This window comes from Haliotis cracherodii, unplaced genomic scaffold (genome assembly GCF_022045235.1).
Source record: "Haliotis cracherodii isolate W230 unplaced genomic scaffold, xgHalCrac1.p SCAF_3, whole genome shotgun sequence".
Lineage (NCBI taxonomy): Eukaryota > Metazoa > Mollusca > Gastropoda > Lepetellida > Haliotidae > Haliotis > Haliotis cracherodii.
This window is the reverse complement of record NW_027266286.1, coordinates 45,628,601-45,654,767: the sequence shown is the minus strand read 5'-3', so window position 1 is coordinate 45,654,767 and position 26,167 is coordinate 45,628,601. Positions and strand designations below refer to the sequence as shown.

Sequence of the window (26,167 nt, the reverse complement as noted above, 5' to 3'; positions counted from 1 at the left end):
GTCTGGTCCAGACTCGATTACTTACAGACCGCCATCATATAGCTGGAATATTGCTGAGTGCGGCGGTAAACAACAAACCAACCAACCAACCAACCAACCAACCATTTGTAACATTCAATATACATCTAATTCATTTCTGTATATGTGTTTTTCTTGTTGTTTTCGTTTCGTTCTTGCTAGTTGGGGGGTTCCTTCGTCCGTTCGTTCGTTCATCCATCTGTTCCGCCACTGTAAATTATCAGTGGCGGAATGCGGTAGTTGTACGTTCGCTACTTACAGGTTGGCAGTTATATTATCTGATCACTGTATCGGGTACCCAGTCATTGCAAGGTCAGCACAGCCATATGTCGATCCTCCAACATCTTGATTATTTCAGTTGTCCTCAATTTCATTTGTTTGGTCTTTTAATGGGTTTTTTATGACTCAACAAATACGTTTTATCCGTACGGGTAACAGGTACCTTGGCGAAAATACGACATCATGATATGTTTTTGTTTTATTACAATGCGAAACATATAAACTTGCATAACATTTTTTCTTATTGTTTTGTCAACGCCCCACTCGGCAATATTCCAGACTCTTAAAAATATTTTTATTCAAAAAAGCTTTCATGGCTAATGTGTATCTAAACACTCACAAAAAATGGACCATAACATTGTGTGTGATTGGATGCAATAAATGAGAGAACAGAATTGAATGGGCTACACATAATTGTTCTGAACGAAGAACTGTAGATGAGTACAAATGTTTAGGTATCATATGTTAATATGCTAATATTTTCGGTTTTTGGATATGCTAAAATGTATGCAGTAGAACAAATAACCCGAGCTGGTTGTTCTATTTCCCAAACATGCGGTTGTTAGGTGAGGTGAGGTGAAAGGGGTTTTAACGTCGTGTCCAAGATTATTGCACCTATATAGCGACGTGTGTGTGTGTGTGTGTGTGTGTGTGTGTGTGTGTGTGTGTGTGTGTGTGTGTGTGTGTGTGTGTGTGTGTGTGTGTGTGGCGGCTTGTACTAGTCCGGACTGATGCCGATCTTATAGTGCTAGCTCACGGAGATACTATGCCGCAGTTTGACATGGATACCCCACTCAGACACAGTATACTGACTCCGAGCCAACCAGTCCTTGTTTTAGCCCCTTAATGCCGAGTGCCAGACAGGGTAACAAGAAGTCTTTTAACGTCTTTTGGTATGACGCGGCCGGGGAACGACACCCGGACTTGTTCTTGACTAGTGAGTTAACGAGTGGTCTTAATATGGCTTTTAACACTATTCCAGCAATGTAACCGGCACACCAGTAATTGACTTCACACTTTCTACCCATATGGAGAATCGAACACTGGCCTTCGGCGAGACGAGCGAACGCTTTAACCTCTTGGCCACCACGTCATTGTTAACATATGATAGTGACGTATGCGGAATTAAGATATTAGAACCAGTGAAAATGCGTACTGTGTATGTCTTAAGAAGTTGAAACCGCTCCGTGGTGTAGAGAATAGAGCGTCTGCTCGGCGAGTGGAAGGTCTGTGGTTCGATCCCCTGGTCGCGTCATACCAAAAGACGTTAATAGACGGTACTTGTTACCCAGCAAAGCGAGGCATTTAGGGACTAAAACAAGGACTGGTCGGCTCGGAGTCAGTACACTGTGTCTGAGTTAGGTATTCATGTTAAACTGCGGCATGGTTTCTCAGTGGTCTGGCTCTATAAAACCGGTGTAAGTCTGGAAATGGTACAAGCAGCCACACACACACGTACATTCACATCGCATAAGTAAAATGATCTTGAAAGTGACGTTAATCCAAATCCACGTCACCTCACCTTAAAACGTTGTTCCCATGAAAGACCAGTACGCAAGTTATTGTCATGTATGGTCGTTTGACCTGCTCCTACGCTCGCCTTGTAACTGGCTCGACAGTTGTGTTTACTGTATTTCCATTTATGCCATGACCGTATGAGTGAATGTGGTTTTACGCCGCTTTTAGCAACAACACTGCGAGGATATGACCTTCACAGCGTCTACCCTTGCAGGGCACCGAACCCCGACTTTGGGCGTGACGAGCAAACGCTTTAACCACTAGGCTATCCGCATCATGCATAACATAGATGAATACCCTTTAACAGACACCACAACAGTGCTTATTTGTTGCACAATCAACGGTGCTCGTCCGTGAAGTCAAGTAAGAATGCTGTGAAACGTATGGGATCAGTTTCACTATTGTTGGATTTGCCGAAGGCTAATACTTCCAGAACTTGTAAGATAGAACTAAACTCTTGACACAGTATACGCGTTAACAGATAGGGTACAACAGCCATCAGCTATAGGTGTAACGGTGGAATTTGATAAAAGAAATGCTGTAAGTCATAGGAACTACGAAGTGAGCATGATGCCATTCTGTTTTGTACATCCCCCAGTATCACCAGTTACATCTACATCCTTTGTCTCATCTGTCAGTTATGTTTCTTTAAGGTTAGTACCTACACCACCTGTATCTTGTGCTGGTCTAGCCTTGTGGCATAACGTCCTGTGTTGTCATACCTACTTGTGTTTAGTATTGGCGTTCATTCCCATTCGCCTGGTGGATATCTGGAGATACGCTGTCCTTTGTCTGCACTGTATTTGGGTCATCGCCCCGTTAGTCTGCACCTATGGGATTATTTCCCTCGTTAGTCTCTACTATAATTGGTTATCCCCCCGTTAGCCTGTACTATAATTTGATTATATCCATTTTCATAACTAGTTTGGTTAGGTCACACCTTCCACCCACCCACCCACTCACACACACGGTTATCCCCACGTTTGTCTGCATCATAGTTAGCTAATTCATGCGAGTCTGCACCATATTTGGCTACTCTGCACCATATTTGGCTACCTCACGTTAGTCTGCATCACATTTGGCTACCCCACGTGAGTCTGCATCACATTTGGCTACCCCACGTTAGTCTGCATCACATTTGGCTACCCCACGTTAGTCTGCATCACATTTGGCTACCCCACGTGAGTCTGCATCACATTTGGCTACTCCACGTGAGTCTGCATCACATTTGGCTACCCAACGTTAGTCTGCATCACATTTGGCTACCCAACGTTAGTCTGCATCACATTTGGCTACCCCACGTTTGTCTGCAACATATTTGGCTACCCCACGTTTGTCTGCGCCATATCTGGTTATTCACAGATCAGTCTGCATAATTGGTTACTACTCACATTAATCTGCAGTAAATAACAGTTTCAGTTTGGGGAATTTAACCCCGTTTGTTTGTATTTTATTTGAGTTATTGTCCTCATGAGTCCGCACTACATCTCCTAGCCTTTTCCCAATCTAACAGCCTGTTTTAAACTTCCAGTACAGCATGATCAAACGCCATGCGCTGTATCCCTTATGGAATGTGTGAAACCTCGACATCACTTAAAGTGCACTGACTCTCTAAAATCTGCACACTTTCAGCGACGTGAAACACCCCCCTGGCCCGACCTCCTCCCCAGACACGCCCTGCAGACGGAACCACTCACCCTGGAAGACCAGTATCTGTCTGCTAGTGTGCCGTTACCGTGCCTCCCACCTAAAGGCGACACAATCACTAATCGATAATCACTTGACCAGGTATGTATTTGTACTGCCTGACATCGATAGTCGGCACTTCCTTTCATGTTTCCAGCATGTGGGTCCTCGAAGTGAACACTTGAATCTACTAAGCCCCCCTCTCATCTCCTCGACAGCTGAGTTTGCAAATCATTGTTACCAGAGTATTGGTGTGGAAGTAGCGGGAGCAGGTCCGACCTGGTATGGAGTACAGGTGGCGCTGCGACCTCTGTGTCCTGCTACAACAGTGCAACACTCCAGCTACCAACACACAGGTGTTAGAGGAGGGATTAGAAGGGAGGTAATCTTTGTAAAAACTCTTCACTCCAACTTACAAGTGGGGCTGCAATAAATGGGCTTAGCTGCCTTCTCCCTGAGACGTTATCGGTCGTACACTCGTAAAGTGGCTTGTTGCAATGTTAATCAACAGGTATGTGGTGTGTCTGCCTGCAAAGGGGGGGGGGGGGGGGGGGGGGGGGGCTGGTTTACACAACAACACATCAGAACAGTCGACTGTCTGGGTAGTGCCAGCATGCACAACAGCCAATCTGGATTATTCAGATGTTAGGGATTGGAACATTTAACTGTCAGGGTCAAGCTAACCCCTACAACAACACCAAGATCATTTAACTCTCAGGGGTTGGCTGGAGCCTGCACAACAACACACCAAGAACATTTAACTCTCAGGGTCAAGAGATCCCCAACAACAACACACCAAGAACCTTTAACTGTCAGGGTTGCGGGATCTCCTACAACAACACACCAAGAACATTAAACTGTCAGGGTCAAGAGATCCACAACAACATTACATCAAGAACATTGAACTGTTTGGTTTGAGGGATCCCACACAACAACCCACCAAGAACATTCGTCTATTAGGGAAGGGGAGAGCCTGCACAACAACCCACCAAGAACATTCGTCTGTCAGGGAAGGGGAGAGCCTGCACAACAACCCACCAAGAACATTCGTCTATCAGGGAAGGGGAGAGCCTGCCAACAACCCACCAAGAACATTCGTCTATCAGGGAAGGGGGGAGCCTGCACAACAACCCACCAAGAACATTCGTCTATCAGGGAAGGGGAGAGTCTGCACAACAACCCACCAAGAACATTCGTCTATCAGGGAAGGGGAGAGCCTGCCAACAACCCACCAAGAACATTCGTCTATCAGGGAAGGGGAGAGCCTGCACAACAACCCACCAAGAACATTCGTCTATCAGGGAAGGGGAGAGTCTGCACAACAACACACCAAGAACATTCGTCTATCAGGGAAGGGGAGAGTCTGCACAACAACCCACCAAGAACATTCGTCTGTCAGGGAAGGGGAGAGCCTGCACAACAACCCACCAAGCACATTCGTCTATTAGGGAAGGGGAGAGCCTGCACAACAACCCACCAAGAACATTCGTCTGTCAGGGAAGGGGAGAGCCTGCACAACAACCCACCAAGAACATTCGTCTATCAGGGAAGGGGAGAGCCTGCCAACAACCCACCAAGAACATTCGTCTATCAGGGAAGGGGAGAGTCTGCACAACAAACCAGCAATAACATTCGTCTATCAGGGAAGGGGGAGCTTTTAGGGCAACAAATCAGGAAACGTCTACTGACAGGGTAGGGGGGTTGGGGCTGCACAACAACCCACCAAGAACATTCGTCTGTCAGGGTAGGGGGAGATGTTACGGCAACATATCAGGAAAAGTCAGGGTAGGGGAGCCTGCACAACAACAAATCGGGAACATTCGAATGTCTGGGTAGGGGATAGCCTGCACAACAACAGGAACAGCCTACTGTCTTGGTAGGAAATAGCCTCAAACAATGCCCAAGACACGCTTACCTCCTACATATTTTTAATTCTACAATTAAAAACAATCTTTTGCCATTTCTTACAGGAGTTTTGGGTTGGGAATAGGAAAGAACGGGTGGGGGGCAGGGGGTGGGGTAGGGGGGAGGGTAGGGGGGTGTATTGTCACGGTGCACTTTTATTCTATGCTGCTTTTACTTCACTTCATCTCTTGGAACGGCCCCAGGAAGAAAGAGAGTTGAGATATGCTTTGTGTCTGCTTATACGGTCATCCTTTGAAAACTTCACACCAGCTGTTTATAATTTCCAATAAATCTTGTAAATTGTCTGATTGAATCTGATGAAACAGTCTGATCTGATGAAATGCACTGGTTGTCTGTATCTGATCTGTCGCGGGCTTGCACCCTGGGATGCAATGAGGGGAGGATCTTTCTTGGAGAGGTTGACTAAACGGCTACCATTGTTGACAGCGTGACGGAGCTGCCGCGCTGCCTGGCCACAACCCAAACAAGTCCAGCCAGAGAAATGGTCATTGAGATGACCATTGGTATGGTGCTGACAAACCTAGAAACATAATCGGGGCGAACTGGGATTCGAACCCACAATCATAGGTGTCTGGCGTGCCCAAGGGACGCAACTCTGCACAGCGAATCGCGGCGCCTTAGACGACTGGGCCACCCGTGCCCCCAATTCAAGCTTCAGGTACATCGACGATCTAATATCGTTCAAGAATGTTCAAATAGTCAAACCATCCACTGATCTTCCTGCCTGACCAAGGAATATATAAGGATTCGGAGTGACAAAAACTGCCAACAAGACCATATGACAAGGGTGATGACTTCAACTTTCCAGTATTCAACTTTCCCTTTATGTCGTGTAATAGCTTGTGGAATAAGACTAGTGTGACATTGTACCCCCATTGGCCACATGTTTCCCAGGCTGGAAGTGATGTCATTAGCCCTGAAGTAATGCCATTACAGTGGGAAGGCATGTTGGTGCAATATATAAGACAAGGTAGTTTATTTTGGTATGGGGTGTAGCAGGTGTGATATTCCTGAAGTAAAGTTGAGACAGAACGACAGAACGCATTTTCTGAGCAAATTTGAGGGCAAATTGCCACGAAGACATATTGGGACATGAATCCGTTCCATTCATCTCACCTAGAGCATTCCTGTCATATGGAGTTTGTTCATGATATGAATGAGTGGTGGTGTGTGGTGATTTCTGTTGATTTCCAGAATGGCGGGGTCGGGGCTTCTGCTCTACGTTTGCAAGTACTGTGTAAATGGCGGGTGCTACGGGTATTGCAGAACATGCCTGGTGTCATCACTGAGTTTCAATTATCAATTCATATAATTTTCATCCCTGTTTTTCCTTTTACTCCAATGAAATCTTTATCGGTAGATAATCGAGACTAACTATTCTCTGACGTTGACCTTATACATTTATTTTATTCAGTGTGCATCCTCATCTGGTCAACAAAGTGAGTGAGTGAGTGGGTTGGGTTTAACCCCGATTTTAATATTATTCCAGTTATATCACGGCGTGTCAGCTTAATGTGGGAGGAAAGCCCGAAGTGATGCAGGTCTCAGACGTTTACCACGTCGGTGAAACCCACGTGCCTGGGTATGGTGCTGACAAATCTAAAAACATAATCGGGGCGAACCGGGATTCGAAACCACAATCATAGGTTTCTGGCGTGCCTAAGGGACGCAACTCTGCACAGCGAATCGCGGCGCCTTAGACGACTGGACCAGCCGTCCCCCCAACATAGTAAGATTGAGATGACTTGTGGAAGACTACAAGAGCAGAATGCCCAATGGAATTTGAAATCAGGACTGTCGACAAGGGGCTTGAGTCATTGTGGTGACATTCTGAGACTCAAATATAACCTGACTGATTATGTTCCATCCCCTAATTCACTCAAATGTGATGTAAAACGTGCAACAAACTTGGATACCATAATTGGACCACTGTTCTCTATGCGGGAGATGAGGTGGGCACATTCTTATCTTTGTGAGAGTAGTGGGTGCTACCGGTAGGGCAGGCCATGATTGCCCATTTCGTGAACACTGATTTGCAGTGATCCATTTATATAATTGTCACTGCTATTTTTCCTTTTACACTGGGTGAAGTCTGTTTCGGTGGATAATTGAGACTGGTTATTCTCTGGTGTTGACGTTTTAAAGTTACTTGAACTTGGTCGATGTCTCTCAGTGGACTCATTAACCCGAATTTCATGATATGCCCAGTACACCCGTGAAGATGCTGGTGAGGTCTTCTGTAATTCATGCTTGTCGTAAGACGCATGTTCGTTGACCTGGCTGATGAATGTCATCGTATCCCAAATGCGTGGATCGATGTTCATGATACTTATCACTGGCTTGTCTGGTCCAGACTCGATTATTTACAGACCGCCGTAATAGTTGGAATATTAATGATTGCGGTGTGAAACAACAAACAAACATAAGCTCAGTAGCATTTATCAATTACAGTAAACTACGTTTATAACGAACACGCTTATCACGAACTGGCGGAATTAAGGACCTGTTTTGTTTGGTCCAAGCCATTTGCTGTATTTATGGCGTATATATGTTTATAACAAACTACGGTTACAACGAACTAAAATTAGTGGTCCCTTTGAGTTCGTTATAACTGTAGTTTACTGTATACCGAGTCAACTACAAAAGAAATATTAGCGCCGATACATTAAAACTGCCCCCACTGTGCTGCAAAGAGAGCATATTTCTGACACGTTTTTCTTCACTTGTAAGCAACAGAATCGCTGCACTTGTACAAAGCAGACGTAATTTAAAAATGAACATATTGATTTTAATGTCAGCAAAAATCTGTAAATTCGCTAACGTGTCACTTGACTGTCTGGTTTGTGTACATGTCGCCGCGCATGTCGCCGCGCATGGCAGGAGCACTTCTATGCGGCGCCATGCAATAAACAAACACTTACTTTTTTATGCAAATTGAGTGAATAGTGTGTGCTACCGGTAGGACAGGGTTTGATTTTACCCTGTTCGCGAACACCTGGTGCCATCACTGATTGTGAGTGATCCATTCGTATAATTTATGCCTCTACTTTGCCTTTTACACCAAATGGATTCCGTTTCGTGGGAAAATCGAACTATTGTGTCATGCCTTTGCACTGTATCATGCCGGGGATAATACAGGTACAAAAAAACAACTAATTGGTTTTCCTTTATTTGCTCACCAGGCCTATCAAGCCATGAGCGGTGTATATGAAATGGTGTGTTGACATTCACTATACGCTCATCTGTCCGTCGTCCGTCAGTCAACAGGATTTTCTCTCACTGCTAAATGAACTGATTTACTACAGAGCCTGATGTTCAAATACGGATGTAATTTGGTTCAAAGAAAATACACCAAGGTGATATTTCTGAAGTAAAGAATACAACGACGTTGAGATTTCTGAAAAACACTTCTGGTAGAAATGCATTGTGGGCAAATAGTCACGAATACACGATAGGACATGAATCCGTTCCGTTCATCGAATCCTGAGTATTCTGATGATATGGAGCTTGTTCGTGTAACTCCATTCCTTCTGCATGGGCAGGCTCGGACTGCTGACCATTCCGAAGTTCTTCCGCCTGCCGTGTAAGCCTTTATAACAGTAAACTACATAGAGAATGTCTGGTGACAGTAGGAGCGGTATCGGTTATCACCCAGCGGCGATTTCCACGGACAGGTTTTTGAGAGAGTATAAAACAGCTGGTAGAGTACGACGCACATGACATCATTAGTGAAGTTGACGGCAGAATACTTATGTATCATAATTAATATCAAGGGCGAAACCCCACTTCATGGAATTTACATACCGCCTTTAGCAATATTCCAGTAATATCACGGCGGGAGTCACCAGAAAGCGGTAATGACATGTGCGTCGTACTCTACCAGCTGTTTTATACTCTCTCTATAACCTGTCCGTGGAAAGACGATATGACATCATTAGTGAGGTTGACGGCAGAATACTTATGTATCATAATTAATATCAAGGGCGAAACCCCACTTCATGGAATTTACAAGCAATAAAATCACACATCTGAACGTAGAATTTGATAAGCAAGACACATCACGACATGAGCTATATATATATATAAATATATATAAATACGCTCTATATACACAACTCCCTCCTACTCTGTGAACACATCAGCTGACACATCAACAATAATATGTTTGCAATTTTCATTAGAAATGAATTGTCGAATCCCAACACAGTAACATTGTCATGCAACATTTCCAAATATCTTTCACAATCCTCGAGTATCCAAAGTAGTTTTTCTATTATCATACAGCCTAGTGATTGTCACGCCGAAGACCCGGGTTCGATTCCCCTACATGGGTACAATGTGTGAAGCCCAATGCGTGATATTGCTGGAATATTGCTGAAAGCGGTGAAAAACCATACTCACTCACTCACTATTATCATACAACCATAACGACCTTTCAATAAAGCAGAAGCTATTCGGGTATTAGATACTGTATTTCTTCATACAATGGATTTAATTATGTCATACCCTTTCTTTGGTTGTTTCCCCTTGGGTACACGGGGTAGAACGTGTCCTCAGCACCACCCCAAATTTGATACCCGTGGGGGTTCAGGTTTAGAATTGGTCCTCCAGTTGGTCGTGAGAACTTTAATGTCGATTTATGACCATGTGAGTTCATGAGCGAACGTCAGAAACTGACTTCCGGTTTCGATTATCACCAATAGTCATATACGGGTAGTCCTGATCCCCGGCTGTCCAGGCACGTGAAAAACATATAGAGTGAGTGAGTATTGATTTACGCCGCTTTTAGCAATATTCCAGTAATATCACGGCGGGAGACACCAGAAAAGGGCTTCACACATTGTACCCATACGGGGAATCGAACCCGGGTCTTCGACATGACGAGCAAACGCTTTAACCACTAGATTACCAGACCGCCCCCGCATACATTTGATCATGTAATTAATATTGTGGGTACAATATCGTGAACCTGCCACGTCTCACGTACACGTGGGTGGATCACAAACTCACAGAAAGTATTCTGTTACAAACAGCGATCCATATGAACCAGACCGCCTCCGTGGTCTAGAGGTAGAGCGTCCGTCCGGAGAGCGGGAGGTCCGGGGTTCGATCCCCGGCCGCGTCATACCAAAAGAAGTTAAAAGATGGTACTTGTTGTTATCCTGACTGGCGCTCGGCATTAAGGGGCTAAAACAAGGACTGGTCGATTCGGAGTCAGTATACTGTGTCTGAGTGGGGTATTCATGTTAAACTGCGGCATACTGCGGTATCTCAGTGGGATAGCACTATAAATCGGCATCAGACTAGTACAAGTAGCCACACACACGTGCATGCACGTCGCTATATAAGTGCAATAATCTTGGACGCGACGTTAAACCCCATTTCACCTCACCTCACCTCCATATGAACCAAGTATTTCTTAACTCAAACGGGAAACTGTCGAGCAGCGCTCACATCGATATTTTGAAACTGAAGTTATGAAGGAGTGACACACGTGGTTAGATAGAAACTCGCCGTACAATAGGTGCGAGGTTTGGACTCAGACACCCTCTGATGACTGGTAGGGGGTGGAAGGATTAAATACGTTCGGGAGGGAGGCAACAATATACACAAGAAGAGTGAGGAATGATGGAGATACATCAAAGCTGTTTGGGAGAATAAGAGATATCGTTCTGCCGATGGACCCTCCAATATGACTAAGCCTGTCTCATACAAACACAGTGCAAACATCCCATTGACTATCTCATTTCATATCCAATAAGCTCACAGCTCAATCATGCCCCGCAGTGTGCAGGTATAAAGGCAGGCTTTAACGGTATTACCATCAGAATCCTTCCTTACAACAGTAAAAAGATAGATCTAGGAGCAATGCCTTTATATCTTGCCACCAACACCTAGTATTTAAACACCGGGGTAAGACAGAGGTCACGTCTATGTCTAGCATTGTTTAGCTTTTGTCGTTGATCTGGAATAGGCTAAATTAATTAAGTCTGATGACTTTAGTGCGTTTTGGACTTACAAAAATGACACGGAAAAAATATCAAAGTAATGTGTTCCGCACTGAATGTCGCAGTGATATTAACAAAAAATGATAAAAAAGAAAACGCTTAAAATTATATTTACTCGTAATCTAAGGAAAAAAGCTAAGATATTATGTACCCCATATGTGATCAGTCGGAGCTGTAGAACCGCCTGTCTACCGTCTAGGACGCTGTGAACAAATTTGATGGCACGTCGACCAAAAATAGAAATGGTTTATCAAGATATCAATCACATCGTAAGCCCTTATCTTTCCCAGTTTACCTCTTGTAGCTCCGCTCTTTAAAGCATAATTGATTGAAACCTCTGGCAAATAACCATATCGGATTACAAGGCTACATTTATAGTTAAATTGTCTGATTGCTCGCTTGATTCTTGTTGTTGGCGGGACCCCGCTTCTACGTTGCTTACCATGTAGGTGTTAGGCATGTCACGTGACCAGGCCAAGGGTCGGATACAGTGTGGTCCTTTTCATGCCGGTGTGACACTTGCATGTGAACACGCCCTCCCCAGTGGTTCTCGCACCCCACAACACAGAGTGCATCAAGAATGAAGTATTTTGGTCGTGGTTTCGTTTACGGCTGTTTATTAACACCTAATAACAAGGTCAATTTTAGCACCAACGAACACAACGAAGACTGACAGACTATTATCAAGACTCTTTAAAGAAATTTCTGGTTTTCTATGTGCAAAGATACCAAGGGTTAGATGGGTATCATATTTTTATTTATATGTATACAGTTCTTTGAAAAGCGAGGATTTATGGGTTATTTTCATGTTTATGTGAGACTTCGTTGGACGATGGAGAAGGTGACAAACTAAATAGATAATCAACGTCCGCATAGTACATCAGTACATAGTGAGCTTAATAAATTAGAATACAACCAATAATATCGTCAAAGTCTGCATAGTACATTGTATAAATTCTATGGTACCCATTGTTTGTATTGTAAAATATAACAGAGCCCAGAATATACTGAATGTCCGCGTTGTAAAACAGAACACAACCCAGGATATACTCAATGTCCGCATTGTAAAATAGAACACAACCCAGGGTATACTCAATGTAAGCACTGTAAAATAGAACACGACCCAGAATATACTGAATGACCGCGTTGTAAAACAGAACACAACCCAGGATATACTCAATGTCTGCATTGTAAAATAGAACACAACCCAAGGTATACTCAGTGTAAGCATTGTAAAATAGAAAACGACCCAGAATATACTGAATGTCCTCGTTGTAAAATAGAACACAACACAAGGTATATTCAACGTCCGCACTGTAAAATAGAAACACAAAACAGGATAAACTCAATGTCCGCATTGTAAAATAGACCAAATGCCAATGAAAGCCACCACCATCTGATTTCGTACACAATCAGGGATTACACAGTGGTGAGATATACAGAATGCAGGAAGAGACCCCCTTCTTCTTGAGTGAGTGAGTGAGTGAGTGCGAGAGTCAGTGACTTTTACGCCTCTTTTAGCAATATTCAAGCTATGTGGGGAAATCGAACCCGATCTGGGAAGTCTTTAACCATTGGGGTACCCCACAACAAGAAAAGACATACGAAGTGATCAAGTTGACCAATCTGAAGAGTAACCTAACGCAGCAGTCCCGTTTGAAAATACTACCCACCCAGTAATCTAACACCGGCATGACGAATACAGCCTGTCCCCCTCCCCTCCCCCCACTGCGACCCCACCCTGGACTGCCCCTATCTGGCGGAAGGCCGGACACCTCCACAGCTTTATGTCCCTAGAGCTTTTGATCCGACTTCAAATCGCACAGTACATAAAATTGTGGCAATGAAACGTGGCTATTAAGGGTGGACGAAGCTTGTAAACTCTCGTTAACGCTGCCTTTATTCAGGGTAGAGCGACGACAGTCACGGCCCTCTGTCTCCGCCACCATCAAAGCCTACTCTCACCTCCGCTTTGATGTCGCTTCTCTATCCTCAGTTAGAGCATATACAATAGCTTCACTTTATTGCCTGATAGAGGATATCAGCACGCGTAAGTGTATACCTGTCGCCAATTTAGAGATGAAATAGGCTTTTATACAAGTTGAAATGAAACACAAAATATGTAATATTCCGCGGACTTGGGTTTCCGTCATCGAGTGCAGGAGTTGGGGGATCGTGCAGACCGACCACAGACAACTGACAAGCCTAAGCTGTCCCTAATCCCGTCTTTTGTAGATCCTCATAGGACGGAACACTTCAATTTCATGTTGGTGACATCGCTGATGATGATATGGTGGGAGCGCGCAGTTGAAGTCCGCATGTCATTGGCACTGACAGCACACGTCACAACCCACTAGGATGGACAGAAAGGGGTGGCTTGCCGCCGGGGGTAGGGCGGTGCGAAATATGTCATTGGCAGGGACAGCGATTGTATTAAATAAAGGGCACAGCGTGGTACGCGAGAAAAGTAATGGTGTGACGTGGTCCATTAGTGAGGGTGATGGTGTGACCTGGTCCAGTAGTGAGGGTGATGGTGTGACGTGATACAGTAGAGAGAGTAATGGTGTGACGTGATACAGTAGAGAGGGTGATGGTGTGACGTGATACAGTAGTGAGGGTGATGGTGTGACCTGGTCCAGTAGTGAGGGTGATGGTGTGACGTGATACAGTAGAGAGGGTGATGGTGTGACATGATACAGTAGAGAGGGTGATGGTGTGACGTGATACAGTAGTGAGGGTGATGGTGTGACATGATACAGTAGTGAGGGTGATGGTGTGACGTGATACAGTAGAGAGGGTGATGGTGTGACGTGGTCCAGTAGAGAGGCTGATGGTGTGACGTGATACAGTAGTGAGGGTGATGGTGTGATATGATACAGTAGTGAGGGTGATGGTGTGACGTGATACAGTAGAGAGGGTGATGGCGTGACATGATACAGTAGAGAGGGTGATGGTGTGACGTGATACAGTAGTGAGGGTGATGGTGTGACGTGGTCCAGTAGAGACAGTGATGGTGTGACGTGATACAGTTGTGAGGGTGATGGTGTGACGTGATACAGTAGAGACAGTGATGGTGTGACGTGGTCCAGTAGTGAGGGTGAAGGTGTGACGTGATACAGTAGAGAGGGTGATGATGTGACGTTATACAGTAGAGACAGTGATGGGGTGACGTGATACAGTAGTGAGGGTGATGGTGTGACGTGATACAGTAGTGAGGGTGATGGTGTGATATGATACAGTAGAGAGGGTGATGGTGTGACGTGGTACAGTAGAGAGGGTGATGGTGTGACGTGGTACAGTAGTGAGGGTGATGGTGTGACGTGATACAGTAGTGAGGGTGATGGTGTGACGTGATACAGTAGAGAGGGTAATGGTGTGACGTGATACAGTAGTGAGGGTGATGGTGTGACGTGGTACAGTAGTGAGGGTGGTGGTGTGACGTGATACAGTAGAGAGGGTGATGGTGTGACGTGGTACAGTAGTGAGGGTGATGGTGTGACGTGATACAGTAGTGAGGGTGATGGTGTGACGTGGTACAGTAGTGAGGGTGATGGTGTGACGTGATACAGTAGTGAGGGTGATGGTGTGACGTGATACAGTAGTGAGGGTGATGGTGTGACGTGATACAGTAGAGAGGGTGATGGTGTGACGTGATACAGTAGTGAGGGTGATGGTGTGACGTGATACAGTAGTGAGGGTGATGGTGTGACATGATACAGTAGAGACAGTGATGGTGTGACCTGGTCCAGTAGTGAGGGTGATGATGTGACGTGATACAGTAGTGAGGGTGATGGTGTGACGTGATACAGTAGAGAGGGTGATGGTGTGATTGTTGGACATGGTACAGTAAGGAAGAGGATTGTGTGACATGGTACCACAAGGAAGAGGATTTTATGACATGGTACAGTAAGGAAGAGGATTGTGTGACATGGTACCACAAGGAAGAGGATTTTATGACATGGTACAGTAAGGAAGAGGATTGTGTGACATGGTACCACAAGGAAGAGGATTTTGTGACATGGTACAGTAAGGAAGAGGATTGTGTGACATGGTACCACAAGGAAGAGGATTTTGTGACATGGTACCACAAGGAAGAGGATTGTGTGACATGGTACCACAAGGAAGAGGATTGTGTGACATGGTACCACAAGGAAGAGGATTGTGTGACATGGTACAGTAAGAAAGAGGATTGTGTGACATGGTACGGTAAGGAAGAGGATTGTGTGACATGGTACAATAAGGAATAGGGTCACAGTATGACACGGTACAGTAGGGAGATGATGGTCTGACATTGGGCAAATAACGTGCATCCTTTAATTGTTTAATCCAATTCGTGCTAGATTTTAAAATTAGAGAAAAGCGATAACTAATTAATTTATTTTTTTAAATCGATCCCCACCTCTGGTACCTACAGACTATAAATATCGAGAAGGAAAGTCGTTTCTGGGTTATTCAATATCTTGATTGATGTACACCAAGTTTCTTGTACAACATTTTTTACTTCGTGGGTTATTGTTCTTCAAAGCATCGGAAATGCATAATAACTTTCTTCTTCGATATAAAAAAACTGAAATAATTTACAAATGTTCTGAGGACAAGTAAGCAGAAGCTGTGGAATCAGATCTGTCAGTAATTGCATCACTACCCCTACACGATACAAATGGATATCTAAAATACAAAGTTAATGTATAAAGTCTTTTCTTGCTACTAGGCTCGCATTACTGGTCGCATTACCGTGTCATAGTCTGAAATTGTATACCCAAAGGGAATTTCTCAGTTTACGCCTATCCAACCCTCAAGGTTACGTTCTTACGCCATTGCTATCAACGTTTAAAAATGTCAAACGGGTGTTTTTGGTGGACAGTGACGGGGTCCATTTCCGGTACTGATGCGTTGAACGGGGATGTCGTCCATGGAAGGTACTGATGCGTTGGGCATTGACGGGGTCCATTCTCGGTACTGATGCCACGTCGATTGTGGATAATGTACATGTTGCTGTGGGAAATGACGGTCGACCATTGAGGGTACTGATTCTGTGTAGCGTGATAATCGTCCATGACTGGTACTGATACTATGGGCAGTGACGGTCGTCCATGGTGGGTATCTATGCTGTTGACAGACACGGTCGTCCATGGTTGGTAGTGGTGCGGTGCTGTGGACAGTGACGGTCGTCCAGGGTGGGTACTGATGCTGTGGACAGTGATGGTCGTCCATTGCCGGCATTTATGGGGTTGACAGTAACGGTCGTTCAACGTCGGTACAGATGCTGTGGACAGTGACGGGCGTCCAACGTCGGTACTGATGTGGTGGATAGTGAAGGTCGTCCCTTGCCGTTACTAATTCTGTGGACAGTGACGGGCGTCCAACGTCGGTACTGATGTGGATAGTGAAGGGCGTCCAAGGAGGGTACTGATGCTGTGGACAGTGATAGTCATCAATGGACGGTGCTGAATGGACTCCCAACATCGGTTGGAATCGAGGAATGTTGGCGCCCTTTTGAAGACCAATGGCGGTGTTTTCAGAATCTCACAGCACACTCTAGCTACAGAGCCACCCAGTCGCAGAAGTCATGGTATTGTGTAGCACTTATCCCTACAATAGTGTGTCTCCAATGACAGCAAATCTAAAACAATCAGAGGTACAACAATATATTGATGATGAGCGACACACACGAACCTGTCCAAATCCGTTGTTAATTGTTAATTATTATTCTGTACTTTTGGCCCAAGGCCATAACATAAACAAAATGGGGAAAATGATAAAATGTACATGGGCATTGCTGAATAAACGGCTGTACGACACAGTGCATGTTTTGGGAATGAGATTCTGCTTCAAATCTTTAGTACTTGGCAAAGACATTGACTCACAAAGCAACAGTCGGTTACGGTGTCACGTCATCTCTTCCATACACATAGCCTAGATGCTGTCTTTAAGCTAGTATACTGTCTAGATGCAGATGTACACACTTCAGGTTAGACTGGCACATACTTTTGCCTGTCGTAAGAGACGACAATGCTGTCTGACCAAAAAATATATGAGGCGACGTTACATCTCGTCCCGCGGGTCCTTAAATGTGTTTTATTCTTTCTTGTGAACGGAATCGCCCCAATGGTCTTATGAATAGGGCATCTGCCCTGTGGTCGGAAGGTCTGACCCGAAAGCCATACTAAGTATAAAGAAGGTGCTTGATGTTACCCTGCCTTATGCTCGACATAAGGGACAATATCATGAACTGGTCGGCTGCAAGTCAGTATATTGTGTCTGAGTGGGATAGCTATGTTAAACTGCGTCATGGTGGCACTACAACATCGGACAGGTACCAGCAGTCCTTACATTCAAAATATACAATGTCTTGATGGTTACAGGTAGCAGATTGTGGAGTTGTGTATGCGTTAGTGTGAATACAGGGGTAGATAATAAAGAAGATATCAAAATGTAATTTTCATCACCAGGCTAGTTAAAATATACATGTTATATTCTTTTTCTGGTGACATATTTTTCAAAACTGAGTTAGTAGGTAGGTAGGACTTAATAATTGTCGGTTGTCGTTTTACAAATCAACAAAAGTGAACATAATTCTAATGTACCACATGACGTCTTTTGGCCACGCCCCCTCCTGCTCGAAGACTGGGAGACGGCGTGCCTGAGACGATGGTGATAACGACTATACCGTCCCATGTGTATAACACACGCGTGTGCAAAACGGAATTCACTAAAAAGCGAATTTTAAGTTGAAAAGTTCCTTAACGATACTTAATATGGTAAAACAATATTAGGGACAGGGCAATTGTACAGCTTCAGGAGGTCACGAGAAACATGTCATTTATTCTAAAAGGGCTAAAAGAAGAAACGTCTCATTTCTGTGATTAACTTCCAACACCATTCAGTCAGATAAGTCAGATAAGAAACAAGATAACTTAAAAGATATTTATTCTGAAATATCAAATGTAAACGACACAATTATTCTTTTCATACAAAGTCAACTGATTTGTATACACATATGTCATATATTACTTACAAATGACAATATTATTATAATAAACACAATTCACATAATTATACATTATTGCCATTCCGCTCCCCATAATTGATATGACCATGAACCATGAACTTTTAATTCTTCATTTCCATATGATCCCACTTTGTATTGAAAGCGGTTGTCAACGTTTTGCCGATAATTACTTTTTTCACTTTCGAAATAACAATGAAACCTAAATAAAATATTTTTTCACATCGCATGACATAATTTGGTAAACATTTTTAACTCCATGGCCTCTGGTGTATTATTATCAGTTTTTTATGTTATATTTCTTGTTTCATTTTATGCAAAAACTGTTTTTTTATGTTACCTTTTTTTAACGATTTTTCGTTTCGTTAATATTTTTACATTCAAATTGCCAGCGAGCATTAAATACAACACTTGCAATGTTAAAATGCTTATAAGACACGAATGCGGAAGTGTGAGCCATTTGGTCATCGTATCCCTCTTGAAATTCTGCACCAACTTCTCTTATTCATTCGCCTGGGCATGATGGATGCACGCATGGTCTTCACCCTCACTACGCCCGCCCGCCATCTCACCCAACACCCCCACCCCTCACTCCATATCATGTGGGCAACCCACTCAGTTGCCCCAATCATCACAAAACCCACGAAGGGCACCAGTGCCGGAAGTTGGCTGAACAGTGAGCGCCATGTTGATTTCTTTGTTTCGTGGGATGAAGGTAATACTGGAGCCGGGTTGGCCATGGCTGCTTCTTCTCTCTCGGTAACTGAATTAAATGTAGGCATGAAACATAACGTGGTTGTAGTATTCCTTGTAAACAGACAAGTCAATAGATCAATCCAGTTTGTCATTGTACACCACTATTACATTAAATAAAAGTCATAAATATTCCCCGACCCCTAGAAAATACAAAGAATGCTCCAGGATATTATGGTGCCAATTTCCATCCACGATCTATACGTTGTGAGTAGAACCTGGTGTATAACTGAGGCACTGTCTCTGAGTAATCATACTTATACTTAATTGCTTGCTTGATGGAAATCATTAAATGTCAGTTAGCGGTTGATCGACTTGAATCAAATTTGCTAATATTGCCAACTGAAGAAGCAAAAAGTCACTCACCTGCAAAATATTTGTTTTCGACATTAGCATTTGCGATCCATTTGGTTGCTACATCCTGAGGCGCATTGCAGATCATCTGACTGTAGTTGGCGATGTTCACTTTGGTCATGTCGACGTCTCTGTACATGGACACAGGGACACGGTGTTGGATGAAGGACTCGCAGTTCCATCTGACGTCCATCATCAGCCGCTCACAGTTGGTCTTCAGATGACGGTTCCAGCGCTCCTCCCAGCGTTTGACGGCTCCAGTCTCCGCGTTCAGAACCACCCACTTCCAGTGGTAGCTGACAGAACAGTCCAGAACAGTGTGAGCAATCTAGTGCCCGGACTTACACGGGTACTCTCTGGCGCGGATGGCGTTCTTTGGCTCCCAGGACCCGAGACAGGCCTCAGAACCCGCCACAGCCAACACCTCTCCTGGCTGACACTGGTATTATGTGCGAATGTCTGTTCGGCATGTGCGGGAGATGAACACAGAGTGTTTAAGACCCCATCGGTCCTGCATAGTGCCGCCGAGGAAGTTCAGACTTGTCCTGCAACAGTTAAGTTCACATATACACCAGTCAGAAATTATTCACTGGGAAACTTGAATCGTGAAGCTCGAGAAAGCTGCCTTCTGATTGGCTGATGTCGATTTCTTGTCAGTCATCTCATTGGTCGGTCAAAATTCGCGAAAGATCGTTCTGACGTGACCAGTAATTGGATATCCTCAGATCTTTGTACAGCGGTAGCGAAAACTAAGATCTGATTTTTATGAGATTGAAATATTTTGGAAATTGACTGAAACATCTGTCTATGTATTTTATTATGGTAACGAATTCCAAACATTTAGATGTTGAATTTTATGACCCAGTGACTTAAAATAATAGGAATAAAAGAAAACAAAAGTCAAAGGATATGTTTATTTTTTGTGCTTCTTATCCTAGCATAACTAGACTATTGTTAAGTTTTAAGCCCTTTTGAACGTCTTAGCACTTTTTTGTGACACCCTTCATGACATTTTGTACACATTTTGTAAATTTCACCATTGAATCACTCGTTTGCTCATTGACAGATTTTACACAGACACTGTAACATACAAGAGCTGCAATATTGACGATAGGTTCAAAAAGGAAACGCACAGGTGTATGTAGTTCATTGAACCTGACTACACAAACAATCCGGTATATATGTTGGATATATGTTATTAGTAAATGTTGGTGGCCTGATATTCGACAAACGGTGCGTCAACACGTAGGATTTGTTTTCACACTTGTTCAAAAATGTCATGGAGGAAAACAGTAAAGCAAAATGCACGTGCAAGTTATGGCATTCGTAACTCGTGATAGTGGATATAAAAAGGCAAGCATAAGCCAATATTTGTCATTCAATTGTCAACATTTTTCAAGTTCGAAAATGCCGAGACTCAGCGCTGCCGATCGGAACATCGCTATAGGACATATCCAAAGAGGGGAATCGCAGTCTTCTGTTGCACGCCACTTCAACGTCCACCACAGCACCATTTGCCGTCTTTGGGACAGTTACACACAGTTCAATTCCACTGAACACGGTCCGAGAACCGGCCGACCAAGCCGACCACCCCTGCACAGGATCGTTACATTAGATCGCTATATTCGACTGTTTGCGATGCCATAGCTACGGAGACTGCTAGAGGAGGATATCGGACCAGACTGTCTGGAACCATATTCGCGAGGCTGGAATCCGAATCCGGGATTGTGTCTCTTGGTTCTTCACTGAGATTGTTAATGGGGAATGTGTCTCTTGATTCTTTTCTGAGATTGTTGATGAGGACAGAATTCGTACACTTATCCAGACAGTGCCGAGGAGATGCAGAGCCGTTATTGCTGCCCGGGGCGGTCACACGAGATACTGAGTTCAGCGCAACCTTGTGGCCTTATGTGACATGACAATGAACAGTTTTCAATGCCTTTGTACAACGACAACATGTGACCATCGAGCTCGAAAATTTCAAATTTATATTTATGATATTAAATTAAATATGTCGACTTTATTGGGTACAATAAATTTACTAAGGTCTACCTGTGCGTTTCTTTTTTAGAAGAGTGTATATAAGGCTGTATTAACGATTTCAGAGAAACGTTTTCTGTTCGTACCTCAATAACCATATACCGCATAGTTCATGCATCTTACTGATTGCTCAGAACGGACTTATTTGTTTTTGAAAGACTAATCAGAAACAGTCCTTCCCTTCACACCATGAAATATACTGGACAATGTAGAATGAAAAGCCATGAGAATGAATTGGTCACATCAAATACAAATACAGGTCATTACTTGTTGCAGGTGGAATGGGTTGCCAGAATGTAGGGTTATTATTTCTTGTTTATTATTTACCTGACACATCCTTGATCCAAAAGTTTGACTCATGTCAAGTGCAACTGTATCATAATTCCCAAACCTATAGGCGATCCCATTGTCATACCACTCAAACCTACGATCTTGAGATTGGGAGATGGACGGTATTATATATACATACACACACAACACACACAGTATATATATATATGTGTGTGTGTGTGTGTGTGTGTGTGTGTGTGTGTGTGTGTGTGTGTGTGTGTGTGTTTGTGTGTGTTGAGTGTTTGTGTATAATATATATATATCCTTGAAAGTGACGTTAAACCTCACCTCACCTCACCTCACCTCACCTCACCTCACCTCACCTCACCTCACCTCACCTGAATGGAGGCATGTCGCGTTGGGCATGCTGATGTTGGGCCAACGTTGGGCCAACATAGCATATGAACTTCTATAGTCTAAAAATATATATTCTATTTAATTATACTTAGAAAAATTACAAACTACCAAACTGAGTTTGATTAATAACATTAACACTCTCTGCTTTGTCTTCAGTACCACCAGATGACGCTGGAAGTGTGTGCCCACTACTTTGTAGTTAACAAACCTGTGCTAGAAATACATTTGTTAGTTACTTGAGAATTTTTATATTTCTGATCTCGTGATTTAAAGAAAGATAAAAAGAGAAAGTTTAACGCATTACCAATTACAACTGATTCAATTTCAGCTATATATATTCACAAATTGGTTTAAGTAAGGCTTGTATATCCGTCTCCCAGTAATACAATTATTTGAACTTAGATCTCTGTTCAGGAAATCTTTATTAAGTTTATTTATTAAGATTGAAATATGTGATTGCCACAAGCTAGACTATAGTTCCATGATTTAGTAACATTTTCACACATAATGTTACTACAGTATTGGCATCATAAATACCAGTTGTTCTGTTTTGCAGCTGCAGGCATTTAACAGATAGAGTTGTCTCCCCTGTAGTAGATATTTTTGTTTACACTGCCCATACATGCGTCTGAATAAATTAACATATATGGCAAAAACTGACTGAATGTTGTAATCAAGTTAATGTAACGTACATGGCTAATTTTTCATTACTTACAGACAGACAGACAGACAGACAGACAGACAGATTTATTTGTATAAGGCCATTTGACCCATTGTACAAAATACATTTACATTTTATTTATCTAAGAATTACCTAATTGATAATTAATTAGAAATTTTGCAAAATGTATCATTGCATCGTTGTTGGATACTTGACAGAGTCTTTCTAAAGAAAAATAATTATGATTAACTGTCTTTGGGATATACATTTCCCGCCGACTTGCATAAAGAGGACAGTTGTATATAACAGTTCATCCTCAATTACATGACAGTGTTTACATAAGACGGCATCCTCCTCAATATTAGCAACACCCCTATGTATAAGTTGAATACCAAGAGTAGTCTGTCCACATCTAAATTTGGTTATTAGCCTTCTATATTCACAATGCTTAATATTTGATAAATATTTTTCACAAACGATATTAGAATTATGCAGTTTATAGAATGAGTGGGTCTTGCATGCCAATCTTGAAACGAACAATCTTTACCTCTTTCGCTGAACATATGTACAAATAATTCTGCATTGCCAACGCATTGTGCAGTCCATACATCCCCAAAACCATAATGACTTAGCAAAAGTCTGATATGCGATGCCCAGTTAGGACGTTTTCTATCAGCAATGGATAATAACATTTATAACACTGGTATGGGTATCTGTTTGGACTCAATTGCAAAATCTTAAACCGATATTTAATGCACTTTACATCATACATAGTATGAAGTGGATACCTACCACATTCACCATAGGCTACTGCATTTGCAGTCCTGTAGCCCGTGTGAAGTACTTCACACGGGCTCAATTTGCCTTATACAAATAACTCTGTCTGTCTGTCATTAATTACCATGAATCCCAACCCTTGGGCGCTCGGGTAGCCTAGTGGTTAAAGCGTTCGCTCGTCACGCCGAAGACCCAGGTTCGATTTCTGGTGTCCCCCGCCGTGATATTGCTCACTTATACACTTGAAGACATTGGCTCAATGTTGGTACAGTGTTGGACTAATGTTGGCACAATGTTGGACTAATACTGTGTTGCCAAATATTCCCAAGATGCAAAACTTATATTGGACCAATATCATCTTCCAACATTGGATTGGTTGGTTTGTTGTTTAACGCCGCACTCAGCAATATCCCAGCTATATGACGTCGGTATGTAAATAATCGAGCCAAGACCAGACCATCCAGTGATTATTACCATGAGCATCGATCCACGCAGCTGGGATCGATGCTCTGCATCAACCAAGTCAGCAGGCTTGACCACCCTTTCCCGTTAGTCGCCTCCTACTCCAACATTAGACTAACACTAAGCGTGATATTGGGCCAACATTGATCCAATATCATGTTGTTTGTTGGTGTATTTTTACTTACAGATATTCAAATTGATTCAAAGACTTATAATGTGGGTATGCTTCATCTTCAGATAATTATCTGAAGATGAAGCATACCCACATTATCAGTCTTTATATCAGTCGGCCAGATACAAGTGTATTACGTGAAAGCAAGGAAATGTACTTTATGAAGCGAATCCACAATTTGTAGCCTTTCTGTAGATCCTCGCCTTGTTCAGATCTCCGAAACTATGTCTATTTTTTGTGACATTCAGTCTCACACACAACTCACTTTCTTACACAAGCATGTCCGACACAATCCAAATATTTTATATTCCATTTCGTCAAATAACCCGTTGACATGACACACAATTTAAGTCTGTCTGTGTATTTATAGCAAGTGATGTTGAACATCTCCTCCAAAATACCACCAACATACCCACTACACATACCTCCCCCACCCCACAGTCTACTCCTGCCTGTCTCCAAGAGTCACCCCCCATCACCCCACCCCCTACCCACCAAGCAGTCCCCCAAACCCACACACAGTTTTCCTGATATTATATATCATTTCTCGTTGAATATGTTGCAAAATTCAGGAGGGTATCTAAGCTACGGCAAATATGTTGTATTGTGAGCGTGTGTGGTGGGTGGTTCTGCTATTTGAGCAGCTGAGGAGAGCGTCTTCCTGAGGCCCCGCCCTCAACAGCTAATTGCACAGGCTTGCATAATGAGATGTGCTACGGGACGGAATTTGCGGGCTTTTCTGAAGAAGTTAAACACCCAGGACCTCAAGAGCTCGTAATAACATTTACCTAGGCACGAGTGAGAGCTAGTGCCTCTGTCAGCGTTCACGTTCGAAAAATACTCTCTTGCACGAGGAGGCAAATTGGAGAGCGGGGAACAAAGGCTGGAGAGAGGGAGATTTGAACTGTGGGAGGTGCGTGCCCCCGTGAGGACAAGACCCGGGGGTGGTGGTGGGGAGGGGGGTCTGAGTGCTCCTTCTTTCAGACATCAGTACACACCAGAACACAAGAAGTGACAATCTCATGATTAGGGCATCCTAATACTGCTATGTGTAATTCTGATCCAGAGAGACTGTACATCTGTCCCATGTTTTCGCCCAAAGCCAGGATGCGGCTTGGGGTGGTGTTGACAGCCACTTGCTTCGCTGCTCCTTGCGACTTGACACGCGGTCTCAAACACTTGCACTTTATGTGGTACAAACCTCGTAAATACGACACAATTGGGTAACACGTGACAGACAAATGATACACGATGCTAATGGATGTCTGTGGTCCTGTCATGGTTGTATTGTCCGCAAAACAGAAGAGTTTTTGTCCAGGATCAACTTAACACTGCTATGGCGAAACGTTTTTTCAACAATAATATGTGTGCTCCCAGGGGAGCGGAAAATGAAATTTAATATCCACTGGTGTGTTGACAGATGTAACAATACTGTGCTTTGAGACTGGTCCTGTTTTCAACGAGTATAATTATCATTATCATTATTATAATAATTGTATCCCTTATGTGTGAACGAATAACATTATAACGAATACTGTATCCACGTATACTCTAGACGTATTGAGATAAGGATGGCCAAATTGTTTAAAGCGCTACAATTTCAAATTATCTCCCTTATACGTCTAAGGATCCAATGGTCGTGGGTTTGAATCCTAAAATCGCTCTGATTATGAGCATTCATATGGCAGCACCGGCGTGTCATCTAGTTTTACTCCCACTACAAGCTCCCGACAAGAGGCTGATGGGTGAGTAAGTAAGAAAGTGAGTTTGATTTTACGCCGCTTTTAGCAATATTCCAGCAATATCACGGCGGGGGA

General features: G+C 43.3%; 1 pseudogene; it reads right to left on the bottom strand.

Moving 5' to 3' along the window:
* Positions 1-16,658: 16,658 nt before the first annotated feature.
* Positions 16,659-22,273, bottom strand: LOC139475461 (uncharacterized; annotated as a pseudogene).
* Between the last annotated feature and the right edge of the window lie 3,894 nt (positions 22,274-26,167).